The 14034-nt window shown below is 65.1% G+C and overlaps 1 long non-coding RNA gene across 1 annotated transcript; it reads right to left on the bottom strand.

Annotated features, from left to right (window-relative positions):
- Nucleotides 1-1859: 1859 nt before the first annotated feature.
- Nucleotides 1860-9655, bottom strand: LOC147579638 (uncharacterized). Its single transcript, XR_015251965.1, has 2 exons — nt 8504-9655; nt 1860-2946 (listed from the first exon to the last, which is right to left on the bottom strand). It is a non-coding gene; the product is annotated as an uncharacterized LOC147579638 (long non-coding RNA).
- Nucleotides 9656-14034: the final 4379 nt, after the last annotated feature.

Below are 14034 nucleotides of genomic sequence, written 5' to 3'. Positions count from 1 at the left end.
CCAGGTATTTGGTGGAATGTTACGCCCGGCGTTTCTGGGTGAGACGGACATCTGACTCGGCGAACTGAGGGAAACGGAGGCCGCCCCGGTGTGGGTGGGCCTCGCCCGATCAGTTGGGGCCTGAAGACGAAGGCGGAGGGGGAGAACCCGCCCCCTCTGCCCGTCTTCCAGCTGGGACACGGGTCTCCTCCCGCCTTTGGGCTCAGAGCGGGACCCACGGCCGGCTCTCCTGGGTCCGGTCGTGGGGCCTTGTGGCCAGCACGAGCACGGGGGGACCCGTCCCTGAGAGTGACTTTTATACACACAGACATTTATATATCCGTCCGTTTCTCTGGAGAACCCAGGTCAACGCCCCTGGTCATTCTGCGATGGGTCTTGTGTGGCGGCCACCCTGGACTGGTGCCCCTTCTCCAGGACCCAGGGGTCCCTCGTCTCCCCGATGACTTCCAGCCCAGCGTCACTGACCCGTGCCTTCCTCCTCCCTGGTCTGCTTCCTCATTTTGCCGGCCACACCTTCCTCGTGTGAGAGGTGTCTCCCGAAAGCCAAGTATTTGGTGTCCTCAGCAGCTGAGAGCCGGGCGGGTGTCCTAGCTTGAAGACGCGGCTGCCCAGGGCTGCTGGCGTCACAGGAACGGCTGAGCCAGTCCCTGACCCTTTGGGGGGGGGGGCCTGTGCCCCTCTGGCTGAGTTTGGATCCTGAAGTCCCATCGCGTCGGGTCTGGAATGGGCTTCTGGATCCTCAGCCAGCGACCCATCTGTTTGCAAACGTGTGCCCTGCAGTTTGTGAACCCTTCTGGCATTTTCTCCCTTCGGTTTGCTCACCGCTCCAGAACCCCGTTGGCTGAATGTCAGATCACACCTCTGTGGTCTGTTGTTTGTATGTCTGCCCTTCCGTTCTGCTGAATGGGAGCGTTTCTCAATTTTAACTTTCAACCCATCTTCCAAACCGCTGCCGTCGTGTCTCTGACCCCGGGGAGCCCGTGCCTCCTCTCCCGCCCCCGCCTTCTCGGAGGCGCTGTCCCTGTTTCCCGACACGATGTTTCAGCCTCTAACAGGCGGTCCCTCGTGCACACTCGCCGTCCTGTTTCCTGTAACTGTGGCCCCGTCTGTGTCTGGGCAGGTGTGTCACGGATGGGGGGGGGTCTGGTGTCACCGTCCAGCCCCGGGGGGCCCAGGTTTTCGTATCGGGGTCTTTTCTCTGGCCTGAGCCTTGTGGACGGAGCGCACGCTGACCCCGCCCACCGCCTCTGAGCCCTGGTCCCCCAGAGAGGCCGGACCGCGTGGCCGGGCCGCTCGGGCTTTCTTCCTGCCACGCTGCCGATGCCCGTGCCAGTGCTGCCCGGTGTCACTGCTGACTTCACGTCCGACTCCACAGTTCCACCTCTTTGCTTTCCCTGTTTTTCTTCACAATTAGCTGATTTATCATTAACCTTCACTTTTCCTTACAAGCGCTAGAACAAATGGGATAAAACCAACAGGAGGGATTTGAATCGGAGTGGCCCCTGGGTCTGTGATGACCTGGGAGAACATGCGTACAGGCTCCCCGCGCCCAGACGGAGCCCCCTCGCGCACCCAGATCTGCCTGGATCTCTCTGGGGTGCCTCTTTGTGGACTCGAATCCCCTGCTGTTGGGGACACCCCCATGGTTGGGGACACCCCCCCCCGCTGTTGCGGATGCCCCCCTGCTGTTGGGGACCTGCGCCCCCCACTGCTGCCAATGCCTCCCCAGCAGTGTTGTGCTGCGTGTGCCTGGGGAAGCGGCACCGCTGGTTCAGACGGTAAAGTGCGAAGTGTTGTGCAAGGAGGAGAATATAAAAACCAGTTTAAAAAAATAGCAAAAGAGACACGCAGGAGCCCGCTACGAAATAGCACATTTTTGGTTCCCTGGAAGCCGCTGAGGGGACTGTCCCAGCAAAGCAACTTCCTCCAGACATCGTGTCCTGTCCCCTGGCTTTTAGCACTTGGTGTATGTCCCCGGCCTACGTTCTCCCTGTTTTGACAAGTGGCTCGGCTGAAGGCCCCCCAGGAGGAGAGACACCGCAGAGCCTCGGCCTCCCAGTCGGCGGGCAGGGACGCAGATGATCTCTGGACGCCCAGGCGCCCACGGCCCGGGCAGGGCAAAAGGCAGAGCTAGGAGGATGGGCTGCCCCGCGTGTCTGCTTCTGACCCACCAGGGTCCTCTGCGCACTCTCTGGCGTAGGTCAGGCACGTGTCAGAGCCGCTGCTCCTGGGGGAAGCTGTGTCCTCAGCTGCCCAGTCCGGATGGCCGACCCTCACAAGGCACAGCTGTCCCGCAGACCTCTCCCCCCACAGCCCTGGGGCTCCCTTCCTGGGGCTCCTGTGTGAGACACTGGGGTCTGCATGCTGGGCTTCTCTCTTTCTTGGTTTGCACGCTTGTTTTCCTGGAGCAGGTCTTTGAGAGAACACGTGGCAGATAGCGTGACACCTCGCATGTCTCAGAATGTTTTTTATTCCATCTCATACTCCGATGATGGCTTGGCTGGGTCTGGAATTCTAGGTTGGAACCACTTTCTGCAGCACTAGGGGCAGTGGGCAGGCAGTTCGTCGCCTCCTTGTCTGCCTGCCTCCCGTGTGGCTGCTTCTACTTCCGAAGGTGTCCTGAGGCCTCTTTTGGGACCCAAAACGTGTTGCTTTGGAGAGTGTCCCATTTGTACTAGAAAAGAGTGTGCCTCAGTTTATTGCATTATCCAAATTGTTCACATCTTTGCTTGTGGCTGCTCGAGCTGTCTGTGTGCAGAGAGGAGTTGGAGCAGGTCGCTTGTCATCTGTGGCTTTTTGTTTTCTGAAGCTATGTTTTTAGTTGCATATGTGTTCTGTTCTCTGATCTGAGAGTCATGTCACACTTATTGATATTCCTCTTTGTCCTTTGTGATGCTTGTATTTTAGAATGGTTATAACAGTCCATTTTATGCTTGGTATGTTTTACTGCAATAAAAAAGTATATAAAATAAAACAATCAGAAACCACACACTTCCAAACAGGAGAACACCGCTGATGAGCGACATCCCGCGCCTACCATGGCCACACTCAACAGTTGGTCCACGGCAGATATGTGGTCGGGGCCCAAATGCTAGACAACTGCAAGGGAGGATCTGAGGACACTGAGATCCGAGAGACACATGAAGGAGTTAACAACATGCGGGCCATGCGTGGGCCCTCATCAGACCGACTGTCCAGGAAACTGGAACCAGACTGGGCACCAGTGTGCTGAGGGCACTGTAGTCCCTTTCTGGGAAGTATCTCTTAGCGATACAAACTGAAATATGAAGCCATACCTACGATTCGCTTCAGAACAACCGAGTGGGAGGAGGCGTGTCAGGGGGTGAGGACGAAAGGTGGAGGCCGGAGGCAGGAAGGATGGAGGAGGGTCTGTGTGAGCCGGGTGATAAGAGGCCAAACTCCACCCCCACGGCCCCCGTGCCCCCTGAAAGTCCTCTCCACCTGAGTCCTGCGTCTGTAATTTAGGCAAATCTTCTCTGAAGAGTCCCTTCTCTGTTTTGTTCTCGGAGGGAACTCAATCGTGCCGTCCCTCCTCCCACCGCTGTCTCTGCCCTGGTGCGGCTGCCGGCTCTGCACCCCGCCCTGTTCCAGGAGAGGCCTTGCCATGACCTTCCCTGGTTCCTTCTCTGGGGACGCCTCCTGAGCCCCGTGTTTCAGTGGCATCATGACCTGTGTCTCCACTGGCTCTCTCTGAGACTTGGGCTCCTGCCTCTGGTGTCCTGTGCCCTCCCCCCTCCAGTCTGTCAGTCTGTCCTGCCCGGGACACCCCGGCCACATTGCTCCCTTCTTCCCTCAGGCTGGGCTCTTCCTTGGCCTGGCCTTGCCAACTGCACCACAGAGCCTGCCAGGCTGGGACTCAAGTGCGTGGGTCGGGGGTCGGGGCGTCCTCCTGCTCACATGGAGGCCGCGCCCCCCGCCTCCTCCTTGCCACCACCCTTCCTAAGGCCCCGACGCCCACCCCGGGCCTGCCCTCCTGGCTGCGTGGCTTCCCACCCCTCCGGCCTGAGCCCTGCCCCTCTCCCGCCGCTCCTACCTCTAACTGGGGGCTCAGTGTTGGGTGGCCCTGGGTCTGTGGCACCTGCACCCCGAGACTCCCGGGCTCCTCACTGGGATCCTCCAGGATGTGAGAGGTGGGGCGTCAGCTGTCCACAGCCCTTCCCGGGGCTCCTCGGGGGCTCGTGGGAGCCCCTCGGTGCACCTGCCATTTCCCGTGTACGACTGAGCTGAGCTGTAAGCAACACCCCGGCCCCTTCACCCCATGTGCCGCGTGTGCCCCGTGTGCCCCACGTGGGACTTGACGTCAGCCCCGAGGGCAGCAACGGGACCAAGTGGCCGGGGTGGCGTCACGTGGGGGCTGCCTGCCCCTCTGCTGCCCGACTGTGTCAGGGTCTCCCCAGGACAGAGTGGCTCGTGCAGCCCAGAGCCAAGGGGCGGTAGGGCCACAGCCCCTGGCCAGGTCTCAAAGGCTGCAGGGGGCGCAGGGTGGGTTTGGGGCGGCCCTCCTGGAGAGGGGGAGGCAAGGTTGGGCTGGAGCCTGGACGGGACCCCGAGGCCCCCAGACGGCCAGAGAGCGTGTGGGTGTCAGGCAGAACCCTGGCCCCGACCTCACTCGGGCCCCGACGCTGTGCAGACCCAGGCTCCCGGGACCCGCGCCGCCTTGCGGGTGGGTCCGTGTCCCCCTGAAGCTGGTGGCCGCGCCGTGGCCCCATATTCCCAACCTCTAGGCGCCCCTGGGTCTCGAAGGGAAACGGTTCGGCCAGGAGCCCCCAGAACGCGCAAGCCCCATCGCGGACCGTGCCCACCCGGAAAGCACAAGCAGGGGAACAATGCCCTTCGTGTGACAGACTCTCCCCTCTGTGGGAGAAAATAGAGTCTCACAGAATGGCGATTTCCTGCATTTGTGCCTGGGCCCGAGGGGTGATTCACGCAGAGACCTCCCACAAAGAGGGGCCTCTAGCCAAGTCCGCCAGGGCTGGGTGCCGCCGGGGCCCTGCACGTCCCCCGCCCCCCAGACCCCCAGGGCCAGGCAAGGTCCACCAGCCATGCGTCCTCTGAGCTGCAGCCCGACCCCAGCAGCTTCGACGTGTGCAGAGCGGCTGGAGCTAGACAGGCAGCAACAGGGCTGGGAGATGCCACGGGGGGCTTTCTGGAGGAGGGGGACCCGAGCGAAAGGCTAACAGCTATGCAGGAGCCAGCCATGGGGAGCTTGAGGAGAGCGTCTTGGGGGACAGTGGGTCCCCGCTCCAGAGAAGTGAGGGACAGGGTGCCTGTGGGCTTGAGTACCGAGGGGCCGTAGGGAGGGCAGGCCATGGGCACCGCGGGGGGGGGGGGGCAGGTTCGAGGCAGGCATGGCCGTGGCACCGCCTGGGCCGCTTCCACAGTGTAGGGCAGAGGGTAGAGTGTGGGGGGCACCCTCAGATATAGGGAGGCTGGGGAGTGATGGCCAGTGAGGACCACCATGCCGGGGCTGAGGCTGAAGGTGGCGCTGGGTGAGGTGACAAACGGTCCCGAATGGCTCAGGCAGGCCCAGACCCTAGGGGATGTCAGACCTGCCCATCCGGCGGGGACAGTCCCTTGTGGTAGCAGGAGGAGCCCGAGGGCACCCTCTGAGGTCTTTCCCTTGTGGAGAAGAGGGGTGAGGGCAGGACCTCGGGGCAGGAGATTTGACCCCTGTACCCCGCAGGGGGCAGGGGGCAGGGGGCAGACCAGGCGGCCAGGACCGACCCGGGGCCCGGCTCCCGCTGAATTGTTCTCCTTTGGAAACGCAGTGAGGATGCTGGTCTCCACCCGGGACAACGGGGCTGCCGGCCGAAGAGTCCTTTGCTGTGTCCCTCCCACGCTGACGTGTTCTCCAGGGCCCTCGGCCTGTCAGCCCATCTCCTGACTTTATTCTAACCTTTCTGTAGTCTCCAGGGCCAAAGGGCCACGTGTCCTTGAGCCGCCCAGCCACTGCCGCTCCCTGTGGACACTCCTTGGTCTTCCCTGGCCCAGGCCCTCGCTAACCACCCTCGTGGCTTCTCCTGAGGTTTTTGCCACCCCCCCCCCACCCTCCGCCGCACCAAAACCCACCGTGGCCAGACCACTCCTCCTCTGGAGTTCTGGGGTCCTGCCGGGGCACACCCTTCTCCCGCCCCTGCCCTCCCCCTTCAGGGCCCCCACAGTGCAGGGATAGTAGGGCTGACCACCTTGCTTTGGGTGACACACAGACCTCTCCTTGCGTGTCCCCGACACCCCTGCCGGGCTGGCCCACGTGGCCATGTGGCAAGGCTCCGCTCAGAAATCCCGCCGCTGAGCCTGCTTGACACCCTCTGGACCCCGTGGCATTGGCTGCTCCCGGCCAGGTGCCCACCCACCTGGCGGAGAGCACAGCCCAAGGGGGTGGGGGCGTGTGGGCAGGCTCCTCCCCCCCCTGCTCTCTTTGGGCAGGCACCCTGTGGGGGGATTGGGGCTCTCCCCACCCCTCTGGCCCATTCCTGTGTCCCTCACAGCTGTGTCCCCCCAGATCTCTTCCACACCAGACACCCACTTGGCGTCTGCCTTTCAGACAGGTTCAAGTTGGAGCCTCTCCTAGACCTTGTGACCTCCAGCTCCTAAGGCCAAGGACCCCTGGGGGGCATGGCTCCCCTCTTCCCCTGGTGGGTGCTCAGTTCCTTGGTAAGTGCTCTGCCCTTTGTAAAGCACCTAAGTTCCAGTGCTGAGCTTGGTGCTCTCCGTCTGACGCCTCGCTTCACTTGCACAAACCCCCGTGTGACAGCTAAGGAGTTCAGAGGGGTACAAGGCTTGCCCAGGGTCACAGAGGAGCACCTCCAGCAGTCTGTCCCCGTGGGGACTCAGCCACATGGGGGCTGGGTGGCAACCCTCCCCTGGCTCCTCTGGCCTCGGACAGCAGTCTCCTGCAGCATTTAATTTCCTGGTTGCCCACTGTCCCCTTGGTCCTCTGCCAGCTCGTCCAAGCCTTTGGTCACCAACTTTTCATCAAGTTCTGCCATTGAAATGCCAGCAGTTTTTTTCCCATTGAGTTGGGTTGAGGTTGGCGGGGGAAGGCAGCACAGGCCACACGGGGGCTTCAGAGGAAGGAAGTGCAAGAGATTCCAGGGCACTGGGGAGACGGGCAGGATGGGGGCTGGTCAAGGAAGGTCCACGCCACGTGGGGGGGACAGCGGCAGAGGCTGTGACCATCTGTGCCTTGACTCGCTTGGGCGGGAATGGTGGGCTCTGGTGTTGGGCCAGGTCCCATCTCCCACCCAACCCTAGACCCCACTCCCAGCTGTGGGTGATAATGTGATCAAGGTCCAGCCAATCAGAGTGCTACACGGGGCTGCCCCCCCACCTCCGCGCCCACCGGGCCCTGGTGAGGGACCCCAAGAAGACAGCCGGTCCTCTGTGAGCAGAGCTGCCCAGCAGAGCCCAGGGGAGGGCGGAATGGGAGGCCTGGCCCCAGGTGGGGCAGCACCTGGGCCACTGTTTCCCTCACTACCCCTCCCCCCACCCCAGGTCACAGTCCTGATTGTCAGCCTGGAGTCCTGAGTGGACTCTCTCTCCTCCTGTAGAGGCAGTGGGAGTTGGATTTCCATCCCCTGGAACCCGAGTCCTGTCTGCTGCTGTTCTGAGCCCCTAGGAGCGGGTCACCCCCAGTCAGGGATGGGGGAAGAGGGCAGGCCTGGGAGGGGCACCCCTCTGCCTGAGGATATCCCTCCGGCTTCCTCTGCCCCTCCCCCGTCTCTACAGGATCTGATCTCATGAGCCCAGCCCCCACCATCACCTCCCCAGGAGGGGACCTTCTGGCCCGTCCACCCACCCTATAGACGGGCAGACTGAGGCTCCGAGGACGGGACCGAGCTGAGCCCTGGCCAAGCCCCTGCATCTGTTCGCAGTCCCCCGGCCCCAAGCCCAGGGCGCCCCCCGGGGCAGGTGGCCGTCGCCTCTGACCCCTGGCTGGGGCGGCCTCAGCGTCTGGTCCTCGGCTCGGAGCGTTTCCTGCCCCCCCGCCCGAGCCCGGCCCCGCAGGAAGTGGCCGCCTCCCGAACAAAGGGGCCGGCGGACAATGGCCATTGAATTGGGCCGGGGCGCTCGCGCACTGACGGGCCGCCAGCTGCCCCCGCTGATAAGGCCCCGCGCCGCGGCGCGCGGCGCGGGGACAGACGCCCGGCCCGCCCCTCACGCCGGGCCCGCCCCGCACGCCCGGCCCGATCAGAACACCCCGCCGCCCGACGTCCGCGCGCTCGCCCGGCTCCGGGACGCGCCGCGGGAGCGCGGGGCTGACGGCGGCCCCGCCCCTCCGGCTGCGGACCAATGGGCGGCCGGCCCGCCCCTGCCGGCCGCGCGGGACCAATCCGAGAGCTCAGCGCGGGAGCGGCCCCGCCCCCGCGCGGCCCCGCCCCCGGGCCTTGGTGGTGCGGGACCGCGGGCTGCCCGGGCCGCCTGGCCCTCGCGCCGGCGAAGGGAGACGCGCTCTGCAGGGGGCGTGGTCTTTGGGACTTACCCGAAAAGGCGTCAGAAGTCCTGGCGCTGGGGCGCGTCGGCGCTTCGCTGTGCTTCCGTGGCCTTGTTTGGGTGGGACGCCTGGCCGTGACGGTGGCTGTGGCTTTGGCGGAGGGGGCCGTTGGCTCCCATCCTTGGCAGGGAGAGCGCGAGCGTGGTGACTCTGCCAAGGCCCCAGAGGTTGGGTCGGTGGGGTGACCGTGGTGATGATGGTGCTGGGATGTGGCCCTGAGGAAGCAGGACCAGCGTAGGTGGCGTGGGGCGAGGTCGCTCTTGCTCATGGTGACATCCTTACCTGTGGGCTGGCGGGTCGTCACCACAGGCGTGGCAGAGGCGCTGCTGTCACTGGGAGTGGCTCCATGGGGTCGCCCACGCAACTTGGGTGCCTCAGCGCCCCTGCCAGCTGACCTCCTGCCCCTCCTGCCTCCCGGGAGCACCCCATCTCCATGACCCCTCTGTGGCTGGACAGGTGGACACACACCTGACCTTCAGGTGACAGAGTGGCCCGCAGGTAAACGTGCGCCCGCTTGGCCTGCCTGCCCCTGTCCTGGCCCTGGCCGTGTCCTTGCCCTGGCCACCACTTCCCCTCTGCCCCTTGATCCGACACCTTCAAGCTGCCGCTGGCCTTCCTGCCCATGGCTGCCGGAGGCTGCCTGTGCCCACCACGACGTCCCCGATCACATCCTCTGAAGGCAGAGCCAGGCAGTCATAGGTCACAATTTGTGTTGTTTTGTGGGCCCTCCAGCCAGGCCATGGACACCTGAGCCTGCATCAACAGATGCCCGCCAGGACCCGCCCCCCAACCCCCCAAGCGCCACACCCTGCTCCTGGGGCTGCAGGAAGTGGGAGGCCTGGAGGCTTTTGACTCTGGCCCTTTATCAGCTTCCTGCGGCCAGCCCAGCCTGGGCCCCCGCGGCGCCGGGACGACGGGTCAGCAGTGACTCACTGGGAGCCTGGCCTGGGGACACCCTGCCCCCCCTCATACGCACACCACTCCCCCACCTATGCCCTCCTGCTCTCACCCAAGCCTGCACCTGGCTGGCAAGGCCACTCGGAACCCCATTCCCAGGAGCCCTGGCCTGCTCCAGCCCTGCCCTTCCGCCACACTCTACCTACCATCTTTCCCGTGGTTTAGGGTCCGGCTCTGCCCTCAGGAAAGACTTGCAGGTCCCTCCCAACCCCAACCCCAGCCACCAGGGCTGTCTGCCCTCCTTGCGATCCCAAGTGCCCAAAGCCAGTCAGTCGGGTGAGCAGCCAGGGTGCAGGGTCCACCAGGGTCAAGCACGCACCTCCTGTGCCCACCTCTTTGGACACACACTTGCTCCCCACCCACGGACTCGAGACTCCCCTCCCCGCTCCTCTGCAAGAAACACAACGCCCCATCCTGACCTCCCCCACCCCCAGAGGCTTTGACCTAATGTTCCCCTCCTCTCCAATGCCCTCTGTCACCAGGTTGGTGGCCCACCTGCCTCTTCTGTGCCCCACTGTGGCCTGACCAGCGTCTTTTCCTTTGAGTCCTGGTGTGGACCCTCCCTCCTCCAGGAAGTCTTCCTGACTAACCCCTACACCCCCCCCCCCCACTCCAGGGCCTCCCAATGGAGGGATGTCACCACTGCATGGAGCTTAGAGGTCTCCACGAAGTCTGGACCCTCCACGGGAACCCGGAGCCCGCTGTCCACCGCAGAACCCGCCCCTTACCTAGGGGTCCTGAGGATGCTGTGTGGGTGAGACAGGAAGTGAAGCTGAAGGTTGGGTGGAGAGGGCCCAGCAGGCGGTCTTAGTCTGATCTAGAGGGGCACCTCTGCCTGCATCAGACCACCTGGTGCAGGTGTCAATGGCAGAGGAGCCACACACCTGGGGGGACTCCTTCCCAGAGAAGTGCCCCCCTCCCCCAGAAGCAGGGCTCCTCACGGCACTGACCCACCCACGTGCACAGGCACACACGAGACCCCCCCCCCCCCCCCCGACACACACACACAAGAGGGCTCTCTCTTCCTGCACCCGCAGCATCCGGAGGCTCCCTGACCCACGGGAGCCCGCCGGGCCGTCCTGCAGCGCCGCCTGCTGGCTGGGGCCCGGCAGCCCCCAGGCACTCACAGAGCCCGCACAGGAGTCGAGGGGGTGCCCGGCGGGGCGGCCGTTGAACCTCGTGTGCCAGCGCCTTCCTCTGGGCCACGTGACCACCACGCCTCTCCCCAGCGCTCCCATTCCCAGCCTGGGGTCCGCGACGGTTTGGAAAATCTGTCTGTGGACAGCAGCCCTGCCCAGGGCCGGGCTGGGGTTGCCCCCGGGGGGCCTGGAATGCCATCCCCGGGCCGACGGGCTCCAGACTTCCACCCCTTTCCTGCGGCCTCCCCGTCATCCCACACTCTTCTCCCAGCCACCCTGCACCTTGTACAGACCCGCTGTCCAGGCCCACGGGGCCCATCTGCTCAGACCCTGCCTGGGCTTCCCGTGCCCCCAGCGGCCCACCTCTCTGCGCTCCAGCTGGCCGCACACCTGCTCTGCGCGTCTCCCACCCCCTGCCTGCTGGATTTCCCCACAGCGCGGAGGCCGTGCCCTCCCCGCCATGTCCCCACGGACAACGTCAGAGCAAACCTTTGCCGTGAGGCTTTGCCGACGCTGGCGGAGTGATACATCTGTGAGCCAACGGCTGAGAAATACACATTCTCCAGAGTCCTGCATGTGTGGTCGGAGGAAACGCTCCAGGGGCTGGTGTGGGGAGGCCTCAGGGAGATGTGAGGGCGACGGGCACGGAGATGTGAGCGAACATCCCCGCTTCCCCATCACGGACATGACGAACACGAGGTGTGTGTGTGCACCTGCGTGTGTAACGCACACGCGCCCACCTGCGGCCCAGGTGGGGCTGTGCAGACACAGGTGCTGATCCTGGCTCCCCCGCCGCGCCCACCACCCTCTGCCGGGACTCGCGATCACCCGCAGTCGGGCCCTGCCGGGACCCTGCAGGTCCTGCCGACGTCTGGCCCTGGCGGCCCCGTGGCCTCCTGCCTGAGGGGCACGTCCCCCGCTGCCCGCTCAGCGCCACGTCGCCGCCGCCGAGGGCAGGCGCGGGGGCCACAGTGGCCATCCCCCTGCGATACGCCAGGCGCTCATCTTCTCAGGCCCCGCCAAGTGGGTACGTGGCAGACAACGTCCTTGTTCGCTGTGACCTCTCAAAGGAGGGGAACGAGGACTCGGCCTGGCTGGTGCAAAGGCCCCTGGCGACCAAGGGCAGCCCCCTCGTCGTCTGGCAGGGAGGCGCTGCCTTCCATCCAGTTAGGGCCTCCTGGGTGCTCGCTGACGGGATCTCTGTGGCCTCAGCGGTTTGTTCCCTGTGATGGAAGGTGACCTACCCCTCCTGACCCTGCTGATCAGCTCCTCCCTGCCCACCTGTGAGACGGCCTGGGCTGCAGGGCGCCTCCACCACAGCCCCCCGGGGTTGCTCCGGCAGCGTTCCCCACCCATCACCGCCCCTCCCTGGTGGTGCTCTAGCCCTCAGGCACAGCTGTCCCCTTTCCTGGCCAGGGCCAGCCGCGGTGGCCGTGAGAAGGTGCTGGGGACTATCGGTGGTTGATCAGGGTCAAGGTCAGGTCCCACCAATCTGGGGCCCCCTGCCTTCATAGGTCCCAGCCAGGCCCATTGTATGGGGACAATGGCTTCCTGAGCCAGGTTCCTCTGCCGGCCGGAAAGCCATAAAGACTCTCCACTTTGCCACCGCCCACGTCCCTTTGAAGGGCCTGAGACTTTGGAGCCGGTCCCTTGGCCACTACCCTTTGCCAGCCGGGCTGGGGCCCAGGCCTCCCCAGGGACAAGCCAACCCTCTAGGCACGTAGGCACAGAGAGGCCCTGACCGGTCAGGGAGGCTGCTGGCCACACACCAGCATGGCCCCCACACGAAGCCTGGCATCCCCAAGGGAGCAGGACGCACGTGCAGGGTGGCCGAGAGTCCTGCTCAAGTGGCAGCTTGGTGCCCGGGTGTGGGCAAGCACTCGGTGCTGGTGCTGGGACTGGGGGGGGGGGGGGTGGCACAAGAAGGGCCATCAGTCCTCTTGCAGGGCAGGGGACAGGCAGAGGGTCGTGCCCCCCGCTGGGCAAGTCCTCCCCAAGCCCAGCTGGTCCTAGGTCACCCCCTGCCCCTAGGAGTGCGGCTGCAAGACGGGGGTAGCGTAATTGGGACCAGCCCCACGGGGGAAGGGGCTCTCTAGGGTCGCAGGCAGCTGGGGGTGTAGTGTCCGCAGGGTTGCAGGCCGAGAGCTCAGACGGTCTGCTGGGCCAGGGGCTGGGAGGGCCTGGGGCGCCGAGGAGTGTCCAGGAGGCCCAGCAGCCTGCTCCTGCGGGGCCTCCTCTCCGTGCCCGTCTCTGCCACCTTGCTGGCGAGGGGGCCCTCAGATCCGGGAAGGGGACAGGGCCCGGCGTGTGGAAGATGGCGACTCCGCGTGCGCATGGCGGGTGGGGGGCCCGGCCGGGCGGGCCCCGCAACGATGTGTTAGAGGCCTTGACACGCTGTGGACAAAGACCATAGGCACTCTACCACTTCAAGTCTCCTAGTCTTTATTATTCGGGGAATGTAGCATTTCCGGGCTGCAGGGGGAGCGGGGGCCTCAGCTGAACCTGCCTGTGAAGCCAGGCAAGGCTGGGCCTGGGCGCCTGAGGGGGCGAGCGGCCAGGGGGCAGGGCAGGGCTGAGGACAGTGACGCGGTCAGCCCGAAGGACCTCATCTCCCTGGTGGCTGTGTGTGTGGCCTGCAGTTCAAGTCCCTGAGTTTGCCCCACTGGAACATCTGCGGCCTGGCGGGGGCAGGGGCAGCCAGCCCAGACCCAGGCCAGTGACAAGAGCCCCTATCCCCCCCCCCCCCCACCAGCCTCTCACCGGTCAGCCCCTCCCCAGGAAGCAGCCCTGGACCCTGCCTGGAAGGCACCACGGAGGACACCCCCCACTCGGTGCTGCAGCCGCCCAGAGGTGGACAGAGGGGTGGGAGGGCAGGATGCTGGAGGGCGGAGGCGGCAGAGGTTGCTGCCATCCAGGCCCGGTCCAGGGAGGGCGGGACGGAGGGAGACGGCACCCAACAGGACACCCTGGGGGCTGCCCAGCCCCTCCTCCAGAGACCCACACTGCCCTCGGGCCATCGGCACTTCTGCCCACTTAGGGGCCTGACCAGTCCAGAACCACTTGGGGCTGCAGGAGGCACCTGGCGGGAGCGGCGGGGAGGCGGGGTGTGTGAGCCTAGGGCACACGAGGCCTGAGGACACGCAGGCTGGTGTGAGCCCCAAATCACTGGTGACGGTGGCCAGCAGGGCAGGTGTGGGAGGGTGGGGCTGAGCACAGCCTTTTGGAGGAAATGCACCGATGTCATGATCTGGGGACAGCCCTTGAGAGACAGACGCAGAGGGCTCTCCCATCTGGCCAGCCTCCCTCCTTGCCTACCTCTCTCTGCCCTCGGGGCTCTCGCTGTCTGCCCAGGATGCCTGGGAATGATCTAGCTGGCAATCCCGAGAGGCCGCCCTGCCGGAGAGCCCCGGGTGGGGAAAGGAG

This window comes from Puma concolor, chromosome B3 (genome assembly GCF_028749965.1).
Source record: "Puma concolor isolate L17-30 chromosome B3, mPumCon1.1.hap2, whole genome shotgun sequence".
In the NCBI taxonomy this organism is placed as follows: domain Eukaryota; kingdom Metazoa; phylum Chordata; class Mammalia; order Carnivora; family Felidae; genus Puma; species Puma concolor.
The sequence above is the reverse complement of the archived record's forward strand: the minus strand, read 5'-3'. Positions and strand labels throughout refer to the sequence as shown.